Source organism: Mesoplodon densirostris, chromosome 6 (assembly GCF_025265405.1).
Source record: "Mesoplodon densirostris isolate mMesDen1 chromosome 6, mMesDen1 primary haplotype, whole genome shotgun sequence".
Taxonomy (NCBI): Eukaryota; Metazoa; Chordata; class Mammalia; order Artiodactyla; family Ziphiidae; genus Mesoplodon; species Mesoplodon densirostris.
The window spans coordinates 132,558,704-132,571,133 of record NC_082666.1 but is presented as its reverse complement, the minus strand read 5'-3'; the positions used below and the strand labels follow the sequence as shown (position 1 = coordinate 132,571,133).

The 12,430-nt window shown below is 53.3% G+C and overlaps 1 protein-coding gene across 2 annotated transcripts in view; it reads right to left on the bottom strand.

The window, feature by feature from the left end:
• The window catches only part of MFAP3L (microfibril associated protein 3 like), a 43,216-nt gene extending 31,793 nt beyond the window's left edge, over nt 1-11,423 (bottom strand). Inside the window, exon 1 of one of the 2 annotated variants that reach the window (XM_060101574.1) lies at nt 11,242-11,423. The gene's annotated coding sequence lies outside the window, so the exon portion shown is untranslated. Of the gene's footprint in view, nt 1-10,803; nt 10,891-11,241 lie in introns of those variants that run through there. The other variant, XM_060101573.1, reaches the window with a different exon arrangement.
• Between the last annotated feature and the right edge of the window lie 1,007 nt (nt 11,424-12,430).

The following is a 12,430-nucleotide window of genomic DNA, read 5'->3' as shown; positions in this document are numbered from 1 at the left end:
AAATGCCAAGGGTGATGCACTGTGTGCACTGAGGGGGGCCCTTTCCCACAGAATCCTTCCCTAAGGGATGATTATTTCTCCTCCAAATCCACCATCCTGTGACCGCAACGAGCAGGGGTGTGGCTGAGCTGTGGAGGGGAGGAACAGGGAGGTGTCTGTGTCCAGACCAAGGTCCCCCTGCAGGGAACAGTCAGGGTACAGCACCAGGTTGCCAGCCGTCCGGGACTTGGTGGATGGCCAGGAAGTGGCCTGGGTACCACACAGCACGTGGGGACTTGTCGTTTGCTGGGGATGCACCTTCCTGAGTGTTCCCTCCATCCTGTACAACAGGGCGCCAGCTCCCGAAGCCTTCAGACCTCCACCCACACCCTCCAGATGCCTCACCTCAACACAGAGGGGAAGCAGCTTGGGTCCCTAGCGGCGCCTGTACGTGCAGGTGGGATGGAGTGGCTGGGGGCTGCGGGGAGGGACCCTCCTCCCGCGGCAGGGGCGGGGCTCTCGCTCAGCGCCACCATGGAGCCTCGCTGCTCGCGTGGACGGCGGTGAGGACCTGGGTGCCGTGGCCACACCACAGAGCGCCCCCTCTTCAGACCAAGGCCCACCACGGAGTTAGGCCCTGCTGCGCCCCTGCCCGGGCCCTGCCAGCTCCACTTCACTTGCTAATGCCCGACAGAGAGGCCCTGCAACTGCTCTTGTGACCGGGGGGGTATCACTGTTATCCTGGCGATGCTGTGACCGGACAAACTCTCTATAAATTCTATTTGAGCTACAGAAAGGTGTGGTTGGTGCTCAAATACCTGCCGCCATCCTGGGCACCAGGCGTTCGTTACGTACTTTTGTAAATGTCTGGTAGCGGCCTGTGCATGGGGAGGCCTCAAGGAAAACACACCAGGAACACTCTTCAGTTAGCACAATGCACATTTCCCAGGGCTCCTCACTGAAGGGTAAAAGTCAGAGGGCCGGGACTTCCCTGGTGGCGCAGCGGTTAAGAATCCGCCGGCCAACGCAGGGGACACGGGTTCCAGCCCTGGACGGGGAAGATCTCACATGCCGCGGAGCAACTAAGTCCGTGCGCCACAAACGCTGAGCCTGCGCTCTAGAGCCCACGTGCCACAACTACTGAAGCCCACGCGCCTAGAGCCCGTGCTCTGCAACAAGAGAAGCCACCGCAATGAGAAGCCCATGCACCGCAACGAAGAGTAGCCCCCGCTCGCTGCAACTAGAGAAAGCCCGCGCATAGCAACAAAGACCTAACGCAGCCAAATATAATAAACAAATACATTTATAAAAAGAAAAAAAAAAGAAGCCAGAGGCCTTCCCACGGCCACTACAGTATCTGCTCACCGCTGCCTCCCGGCCTCAAGTTCTGACCTTTTTGCCCCTCTCGCTCCCTGCCAGCCACTTAGGCTCCGCTAACCCCGGAAGACGCCAGGCTCGCGGGAAGCCGCCTGCGCCATTCCTCCCTCTGGTCCGAGCCCCTGGGATGCCGGCAAGGCTGCTGCTCGCCCCCATTCTCACTCTCAAATGTCACCTCGTCAGCACCCTCCCCCTTGTGTGATGTGAGTCGGTGTGCTCCTCCCGCCCTCTCCCCGGGGGCTGGGCTTCTGCCCCTGACGAGGGCGGTTTGTGGTCACGGTGGGTTGCCGCCCCCCTCAGGGCAAGCACCTGGCTACCCACTGGGTGAGCTTAAACCGCTCTGGGTCCTTTCCTTTAAACAGCTGACTAACTCACTGGGCATCCACGTTGGCCCTGCTTTCCTCCAAATTCCACCCATTGCTTAGGAATTCCAGGTAACTGTGTCCATTCTTTCCCACAAATCTAACTTTAAAACATAAACCAAGGTTTCCCCAGAGCTCAGTCTTCACAGCACATCCTTCCCTTGCAGGAGAGGAAGGTGCTCCCGCGTGGACCTGGGAGCAGAGGTCCTGGGCAGGGACCACGGGGGCCACAGGATCCGCCGTCGGAGGACTCGGGCCTGCGAGGTGAGTGAGGTTTACGGGACTCTCTTCTACGCCTGAAATGTCCATTCCTGTGGCTGCTGAAATGGAATTTATATTTCACAGCGTCAGGACCATCCCTCATCCCTTGTCTTGCTGGTGTCTGATTAAGGCCATTCAGAGTCACGGCAGAGGAACTGGATCACCCAGGGTTTCTTCTTTCATCAGGATAGAATCTCATCTATTTGAGAAAATATGCTCAGTAACGGCAGAGAGTAGTTAAAATTCTTTCCTTTCTCCCTCCTTTACCAGCCCGTTTTCACAAAGTGTAACTGTACGACCAACGTGTTTCCAAATCACACGAGTGTTCTTACTAGAGTCTCTGAGAACTGGATGTCAGGGAAAACAGATCAGAAGAGATCCTGAATTCACACTCTGCTCGATTTCATTCTTATTAACAGCATGAAGGCAACATCCCTTATACTCACCTAGCATTTATGGTTTACAAGACACACCAAGGACGTTACCCAGCCTCGCCTTGCCACGAGCCTACGACGTGGGGAAGGACCATGTAGATCTGTCTACAGTGACAGCCGAAGTGGCAGAGGCCAAGCCACCAACCTGTGCATGGAAGCCACTCCAGGACCACATCACCCCAGGGCTCCATCACCTGCCCACGGTGACCTGGGAGTGGACACCACAGCCCCGGCAAACCGGCTAATTGCCACTAACATCCAAACTGTCATAATTGTTATTTTAAAATGATAATTTAAAAATATTGTGATTATGTATTATTTAAAGAATTATTATTATTTTAAAATTCTGTGCATAGAGCAATACTTTTCAAAATTCAGTTGGACCGGAATAACCTTCTAGCTGAGTTTAATGCGTATCTCCTAAGGCCCATCTTCCCCCAAAGTGAAGTGGGTTTCAGCGGGGCACTATGGAAAATTATCTTAACAAAAACACCAGAAGAAAGTTGAAAATGTGGATTCAGTCGTTTCCACGTGGAATCTCTGAAGGAAGCTTTGCTTTTCTCTCAGCTCTGACGGGAGAAGGCCCTGCTAGGCTGAGCACACTCTCTGGGTGTTCTCAACAATTTCTCAGTGGGGCAGTCAGATTCATCTGAGTGATAAAAACAGTTAGGACTCAGTCACCCCAATTAAGCGGAACTCCAAGTATTTAAGAGGCCACTATTATCACTTCGGTTCCAACTGCTGTGGGGCTTAAAAAAACTTTTAAGACCAGGTCTTTACCCTAAAGGTGCTTACAATCTTGGTGATAACCTGTATACAAAATGATACATACTTAAACACTACTGGGTAAATACCACAGAAATTCAGATGAGGGCCAGCTGGAAAGGTCAAAGAACGTTCACTGGGATTGGCCAAGTCTTGAAGGGTGACTAAGGGAGACAGGACAGTTTCCCCAGCAGGAGTAATGGCTCAGTTTAGCAAGCAGGGGTGGAATGAGCACGGCCTCGCAGTTAAAAACAAAAATCTTCATTACAGGGCTTCCCTGGTGGCGCAGTGGTTGAGAGTCCGCCTGCCGATGCAGGGGATGTGGGTTCGTGCCCCGGTCCGGGAAGATCCCACATGCCGCGGAGCGGCTGGGCCCGTGAGCCACGGCCGCTGAGCCTGCGCGTCCGGAGCCTGTGCTCTGCAACGGGAGAGGCCACAACAGTGAGAGGCCTGCGTACCGCGAAAAAAAAAAAACAAAAAAAAACTTCATTACAGTATGTTTCCACAGGACTCATGCAGTGGATCTGCTGTGTGCGCTCATCTCAAGAATGCTGGCACGTCAGGGCACATCTCCAGAAGCTCTACTTAATAAGAGGGCCTCCGGCGCTTCTTAGGAGCAATGATAAAGAGGACTTTGGGACAGAGATCCATTACCCCAGTGAAAGGAGAAGGGGAGACAGCCAAAATCTGGAGGAAGGGATGGATGCCCTACAAAGGCAGGAGGGAAGCAAGTCCACGATAGGTCCTGGGGTCAGATGTACAGGGAGAAATGCCCAGCCCCCAGTAAGGTAAAGGACTGGTAATATTCAGATATTTTCTGGAAATTAATTTCAAGTTCCTCAAAAGTGTTTTAAAACGGAGAAAGCCATGTTACCTTTGGGGAGTCTAACAAGAGCCAGACTCACTCAGAGACCAAGTCATCTAGGGCTGTCCAAACCCTGAAGGACAAAACCGTTCCCTCCAGCACATCCAGTAACAGGGCAGTGCAGCCCAGCCCGGGCTCTAGCATCGCAGGAGAAATCTACAAAATGAAACTAACAACAGCATCTGAGAAGCAAGCAGGCTCCATGGCTGCTGGAAGTTTAAGCCACCCCACGGCCATCCCAGGGTGTGAAGACCCAGAAGGAGGGACTGGGTGGGAGCCAAGCACTAACGCAGTCAGTCTTCACTCCAATACCGTCTCCTGCCGAGGACCAGAGAAAGTGGGCTCTGCACCTGTAAGAAAGCACAGCGGCTGTACACCTGCCTACCCCTTTGCAGGGGAGAAAGGGGTTAGCTGGCCAACTTGGGATGGTCCCCACTGCCACAAATACCACAGAGTTTCAATAGGGTACAGAAAGGTACAGACGTGGGAACATGCACATCCCGTCTTGTCTAGGAGACCTACTGCTTTAATGAATCCAGCCCGCCACCTCCAGCGCTGTCAATGGGTAACTACTCCAACCCACTGATTATTATTATTATTATTTTTTAAGGAGCAATCTCTTCCCTTACAGTCTTCCTCGAGCCCTCAGCCAACTCAAATCCTCAATGGAAGGAAAGGGCTGGGATGGTATCTAAACATCTGCTCAGCAAGCTTCTTCTTTGCCACTGATGACAAAGTCAACTGCAGCCCAGCTTCTACAAGAGTTACCTTCTAAATCCAGAATTAGTAAGTCCACCCACACCGACTTCCTCTCAGTCTCACTGGCAAGCCCCAGAGGCTTCTGTCCAAAAGCTGGACAACCACCAGGGACTTAATCCCTTCTTTCTCTCTCCCACGCCTGTCTCACAAAGTCTGTGCCCTGCAGCAGTGCAGTTCCGTCTACAGCCCCCCCTGCGTGGGGGGCTTTCCCGCTCCTCCAGCCTCAGGTCCCCCTGGTTGAGCACCTGAGGTAGAGTCAGTCTCTCTGCCCGCAACCCCTCCAGAAGGTGTCGGCACACACCTGACAGATGCTCCAACTGCACGGGCGTTACGATGCCTGCTTTCCCTCCCTGCCCACATGGCGCCACGTCCAGGTCTGTCCCTGGTTTAAGTGCTCCGCATCCCCTCCACCAGCATCACTCTGATGGACGCCCCCATCCTGGCTGACTTGCCTCGCATCCTGCCTCGCATCCTGCCTGCCTGCAATCCACACGCCATGCGCTGCTGAAGTGGGCTGACTCTGAGAGATCTGATTCAGGCGTATTCCAGGTGCTCATCCCGCCACCGGCGTACACCTGAAGTCCACGGCAGGACACACGTGACCCTTCCTGCTCTGACTCCCGCCCGCCTCTGGAACCTCATCCCTGGAGCTCCCTTGGCACCTCTGCGCCGTGCTTCCTTCCATGTTCTCACACGTCTGGCAAACCCCTACTCAGCCTTCAAGTTCAAAGCCACCCAGGACTGCCCAGGTAGCCCCGGAGACCCCTTTTCTCACCAACCTTCACCCAGAACTTCAGATGTTCACTGTAATCGTCTTTGTGCACGTCCATCCCTCCGCTAGGTTATAAGCTCTCAGGTTATATTTGCTGAATGAATCAGTGAATGAATGAGAGAGGCTTACCTGAAGGTACAGATTTGGGGACATCGGTGTGTGGGGGACTGATGCAGTCATGAGGAAAAATAAATCACCCAGAAGGAGCACAGCGGGCCCCATAATGAGGGGACTAAGGTTAGAACCCAGGGAGGACAGACCCTCAGAGAATGAGGGGCCCGTATCCCAGAGCCCAGGGGAGAGGAGATTCAAGACAGATAGAACGGTTTACACTGAGCTTGTCCTGTATAGCGGAAAACAATAATTATTGCATCACTATATAAGTATGGGTAAAAATCTTACAAAGTTATGCAAACGGAAGCTAAACAATATAGATCCACAGTTTCATTTTCATTAAGATAAGTTTTCATCAAGTCTTACTGTCATTCCCAGGATCGCATTTTGCCAACGCAGGGCTTCCTGCACCATGTTGTCTGAAAAATCTGTTCTCTCTTACTAATTTTTCTACATATAGTTAGGTTTCAACTTGGAGCCACTCCTGTAAACTAAGGTAGAAGACTTCTTCAGATGAAGTTTTCCAGACACACAGAGATGTCAATTCAACCAGACCATACGTATTTTTTTTTTCTTTTGCGGTACGCGGGCCTCTCACTGTTGGGGCCCCTCCCGTGGCGGAGCACAGGCTCCAGACGTGCAGGCTCAGTGGCCATGGCTCACGGGCCCAGCCGCTCCGCGGCATGTGGGATCTTCCCGGACCGGGGCACGAACCCGCGTCCCCTGCATCGGCAGGCGGACTCTCAACCACTGCGCCACCAGGGAAGCCCAGACCATACGTTTTTATACACTGTTAAGCCCTTGTACGTAAAAGAGACTGAATAATATGTTTGGAGAGAGTGACTGAATTTCTTATATTTAAACCCAAAGGTTAGGGCATCTGGTAGTGTAGCTGTTGCCCATCCCCCAGCAAATATGGAGCCCACAGCAAACACTGCTGACAGGTTGTTGGAATTTCCCAGCTGAGCCTGTACAAGCCCATGACATGGCCAAGCAGCTCCTACCAACTGGTCAGAGTTGGCCCAGGCGATGTGGCATCGTTCTCAAGGTAACTATGTTAACCCTGACTTTCCCGTAGGTCCCTGCCCACATCTGGTCTCCACGGGTGTGTATTCAGCAGAGCAGCTGCCGGTTAAGAGGGCAATGAACAGCAACAAAGTAGTCCGAACGGGACTCGCCCTCTGCTTCACTTTCTACGTCCTTCCTGCATTGCTAGCTGTGAACACAAGTCTTCTTAAGCTCTTAATTCCACACATGCACACTAATGTCATTTCAGATCAATGGAGAGAACTGAATTATACGACACGCTGGTTCCAGATTCCCATCTGCCCCCGACCACCTCTAGTTACACACCCTTTGTCGAACTGCCCTGTGAAACCTGGGGTTTAGCTGTATACTGCTTTTTTCAGGAAGATAAAACTGGCAGCGGTTTGTCCATCACATGCTCCTGTTTAAAAATCCTCAGTTGATTTCCCATCATGTATCTTTAATAGGATGAAATCCAAACTCCTTTGCCCTGACCCCTGATTCCATCACACCAAATCTTTCTTTGTATGTGGCTGGATGACCTTTCTATGGCTCCTTTCTAAGGCACCGAGTCGTTTATTGACTTATACACATTTGTTATCTTTCAGTTCTGTGGGTGAAAAGTTCCACATGGGTCAGGATGGGCTAATCAAGGAGCCGGCAGGCCTGTGCTCCTTCTGGAAGCTCGGGGGGCGGCAATCTGTGTCCTGGCCTTTACCAGCTTCCAGAGGCTGCCCCCGTTCCTTGGCCCCTTCATCTTCAAGGCTAGCAATGGCCAGCCAGTCTTCCTCACGTGCATCTGACACTGACCTCTGCTTCCCTCTTGCGATTACATGGGGCCCACTGGATAATCCAGAATAATCTCTCCATCTCCAGATCCATTTAACCACATCTGCACAGTCCCGAAGTGGACATCTTGGGTGGGAGGGGCATTACCCTAACTACCATCATGGTGGTCTGTCTGCCTGGACTTCCCTGGTAGAAGACGCCTAACCAATTCCTTAGGCATTCCTTAAGATCCTACGGAAATGTCACTATTTTCACGAGGCCCCTCCCCTCCCAACCCAAGACACGTCTCTGGCAGCACTGACTTTGTGCTCCAGCCTGTCTCTCTGACTAGACTGTGAATCACTGCGTCTCACTCATTTTTGCAGCCTTAGGGGCCTAACTATAAAAGATTGTGGGGAAGAAAAATGAATAGTTTAATGAGTAAAGGGCTCAAGCAGAGGCAGACCAATCAACACACAGGACTTCTGAGTATAACTTAGAAACTAGTTCTGACAGCTCTTAACTGGCTCTTATCACATAATCAACCAAGCCCCTTAATCCTTTAACGATTCCAGGGAGGTCTTCCTGCAAACTTAAAATCAATCATTTGCACCTAAGGCTGTTTCTGACTTTAAAGTGATTTGCCATAGATCACAAAGTGTTGTCAAGTGTCCTCCTGGGCTTGGCTAGAAAAGGGCAAGCCACATCCCAAATGCTTGGTTAGATGCTGAATTAGGGAAGTGACCTTATTTGCACTATTTCTGAATTCCAAGAAAATGCTTCTCATCTAACAAATCTGACTGCACTTTGTTGGGGGTTAAAAGCAACTTTGCCACAATATTTGTTTGATATTTCAGTATCTGGAAGTTCTTGCATAGAACAAAAAGTTCAAATTAAGCAAAGTTTAAATGGCCTCAAATCTTTAAATTGCAAGGCAAACAAGGAACTGAATAAATTTCGGTCTCGTGAATGGGCAAAGCTGTACTTTTAAAGGCAATAGTTTGCCACGAATATCCAATGTGACTAATAGGACTATGCACTATAGAAACCTAAAGACATGGAATTCAAAGTAAAATCTATGTGCCCAGCAGTTGAGCTGCAAGAACCCAACAGTTAGGTACAAAAGAGGAGAGATTATCACCTGTTTCCGAATTTGAATACAAAGTCTACTCTGCTATTTTTTCTTCATTAGCAGTAATAAAACCTCTCTTCAACCTAACTCCTGTTGGTTTTGTTAGTTTCAGTTTCTGAATTTGAATACAAAGTCTACTCTGCTATTTTTTCATTAGCAGTAATAAAACCTCTCTTCAACCTAACTCCTGTTGGTTTTGTTAGTTTCAGGTTAGCAGAATGTGGAGTTCCCAAAGCCAAGAGTAGTGTTTAAATGTGCCTTCTGTTAAATTTCATTGTCTTTCCTAACACTGATAAAATAGGTAGAATTTTCAGATCCACAAGGCGGGGGCCTATGGATCTGTATCAAACCTCACATTCACAAAGCGGAAACTCAGGCCTAGCTGCTTCCTCCAGGTCAGCAAAAAGCCAAGGGTGAGGGTAGACGGTTCGAACACCCACTGAGGAATGGAGCCTGAGAACACGGGCCCTGCCGGAACGGATAAGCTGTACATACATGTAGTACACACGGCAGATTTTGAACTGGATGCATTTTTATAGAAAAGGGAAGCACAATTTCTCAGTATTTGTGTCGGGCTTTTTTCAAACTTCTAAATTCTTATATAACTATATTAAGAAAAATATTTAGGGCAATGAACACCACCAACCAAACTCTTTGGCTAAAATGGAGGACTGCAGGCCTAATTTGCAGAAAGAGTCATCATGTTGCTGCTCTTACTGTCTGGACACTTCACTCCTGTTATTACATCTCGGTCATCTACAGGCACGACACAGACCCCACTTGGGGAAATGGTCTGGAGCATCTGGAATGAGAGCTGGAGCCATCTCACGAAAGAACAAACATTAAAAGCTACTCACAACCCAGTGAAAAGCAAATGCACCTCAAAAGTCTAAGTCTATGAAGAACGCAAACCGGATGTTTTGTAATAACCTTAATAAATAAAACAACTGAACCCACTAAGTGGTACTTATGGAAACTGGCTTGAGAGTTAGAGCTTTAGTCAGAGGTGGAACTAGTTCCCACTAGGAAAAAGGTTGTTTGCGCTGCTCCTAAAATCCAGTAATCCTAAGGGTGATAATAGTACTAAATGTTTTAAGAACCAGCAGAAACGGTGGTGGGACCTACAAATTTCGTTTTCCATAAAAGTAAAACACCCAGTAGAACTACATTGTTCTAACTTAATCCCTTCTGAAAATAAATTTTCTCTTGCGTTTCATCTTGAACAATTTTACTATGTTCAGCATAGTAGCAACTGAGAAAAAAATGTTTCCTTTAGAAACAAAAGTGAGAAAACTTCACACACAAAAAATTGCGCTTCTGCGACGCGACGCTTCCAAGTTCTTAACATAAAGCCAAAATAACGCACAATATAGATGGCTACAGTAACCCAACTTTTCTGCAACGAGTATGCTTAAAAACAGTGACCATTCAACCACAGTACATTACTTTCTACAGTGTGAGCGGGTACTGGACCCGCATACATTTTTTTCTTTTTGGCTAGCTTGCTTTAAAAATTCTGCAACTTGCAAGCTCAAGTTTTTCGGAGGGGAAGGCCGGTTAATGGTCGAGCTTAAAATAAATCGGCTCTGCAATTTTTTAAGCCGATGAAACACGTTTACCCACTCCACGCCATGAAGCAATTCGATGTCAACTTGCTATGGAGTCAAATGCGACAAACTCCGAGAGCTCCAGTGGAGGCGGCGGCTGGCGGCGCCCACAGATCCCCGCACCCCTGCGGCACCAGGACGCGCAGCCCGTGCTCAGGGCCTGCGGGCCGGGGACAGTGCACCACCGCCACCCCCCGTCCCGAGGACACTGAGGCCCGGTGACCCGGGCGACCTGAAGTCGGCGAAGGCCCCGCCACGGCTTGGCGTCCCCTTTCCCCGGAGACCGGGAGGCTCCTCGGCAGCGCGCTGTGGACACCACGCTCCTATAGCCGTGGGAAGGCTATGGCACGAGCCTGGGACGCCGTGTCCCCTACCCGCCGCTCCCGGATCCCGCAGCATCCTGCGACCCAGGAGCCCGCCGCGGGGACCCGGGCGCCTCCCGGAGCGCAGCCCCGGCCGCGGGCCCCTCCAGCCCGAGAGTCCCAAAGTTGCGCGGCCGCGTTGCCGGCGGCGGCGACTCGGCCAACACGCGGTGCGGGGCTCCCCGCCGCCCGCGCCCCCGCCCACCGGCGCCCGGCTAACCTGACGCCGCCTCGCCACCACGGCGGCTGCCGCGCGCCCCTAGCCATGGCCAGCCCGGGAGCCGCGCCGTCGCCCGCAGCCTCCCGGCGGCCGCCTCTGCCCCAGCGCAGGCGGCGGCGCGGGCTGCGGTCGGCGGGAGCGCGGAGCCTCCCGCAGCGCAGCGGGGCCGAGCGGCAGGGCGGAGCATGCCCAGTGCGCGCGGCGTCGCCGGGTCTTCGCGGCAGCGCGACGAGGCGGGGCGGGGCGGGGCAGCGGGCCGGCCCGCGGGGGAGGGGCCAGGGCCGGGGGGCGGCTCCTCGGTCCCCGCGGCCCCGCGACTGGACCCCGCGCCCAGCTGTCCCGGGCCGGCGCCCGCCCCGCGCGGCCGTCTCGGCGTGGGTCCCGGGTTCCCACACGTGGGGCTCTGGACCCGCCCTGGGATCGTGACCCCGGACCTACCCCGAGCAGGGCCCCCTTGCGGCCGCGGTGCCCGCGCCGGCAGCGCCCCCGCCGCGCGCGGAGCCGCAGGAGCGGGACGTCCACCGGAGGCTTCTGAGCGGCGGGCTTGGGGTTCTAGTCTCCTCCTTTGTGACTATCTGGAGTTTCTAAGTTTTCTCTAGTGACCACTGTGGTGTTTTGTCAGTGAGGAAAGACGGGCTTTCTAAGGCGCCTGCAGAAGTTGAGCGGCCCGGCCCTGCAGTGCAAGCTGCTCTTTTCCAGACTGCGGGACCGCTTGGTGCCAGGCCGGCCCCCAGCTCCTCCTCGGGCTGCCCCCGCCCCTGCCAGCCCCGCCCCTCCCCGCCCCGAGCCCCGCCCCCTCAGGCTGAGGCGAAAACATGGAGCTGCAGATTTCTCACGGCGCCCGGGAGCCGGTAGTCGCCGGTAGTAGCCAGGCGGGAGCGCTGCCGGGGGCGGGGTGACGCAGCTCCGCTCTCCTCTCTCCCCGTACCCGGCGAGCCTCGCGGGGGAGCGCCCCGACCCCCGCCGCGGGCCCGGCCGCAGAAATGGGTCAGGATCCGACTGAGCATGCTCGCCGGCTCGCGGCCGCGTCGGGCCCCCAGGTGGACCCAGCCGGGCCTCCGGTCGGGCCGCGCGGGGGCGGCGCAGGTGCGCGGTCCGGGAGCAGGTGCGCGGTACCCGGCCGGGCCGCGGGCCGGAGGGGGCGGGGGCGTCTGGGTCACAAGTGAGAATTAGAAATCCTATTTCAACATTAGTTTCATTACCTCAAGAACTTTCAGCTGGTTTCTTTTTCAGGAAACCCAAATCTTTCATTCTCGTATTTAATAAGCATCCTTGACAAGTGCTTGAGGACACGAAGTTTTCACCTGCTTTTTCGAAGATGAAGCCCTTGTTCTCACCCTCAGATCATTGCGCGGTGTTAGAGTCCATGTTTTCTTCAGACAGTTCTTCCTTCCTCTGAGACTCCACGTTCTCCAGGACGCTGCAGCGCGCGCTCGCGCCGCCTTGGATGCACTTGGGTGGGCGTGGGAACCTGCTGCTAGCCTTCGGTTTCCGAGGAGAAGACGGGAATGGAGAGCTTCCGGGGAAGGGAGGCTACAGGCAGGAGCGGAGTAAACTCAGGAACCCCGAGAGATGCTTTCAGGTGAGTGGGGACTTGCGGGTTTCCTGTCCGGGGAGGGGACGCTGC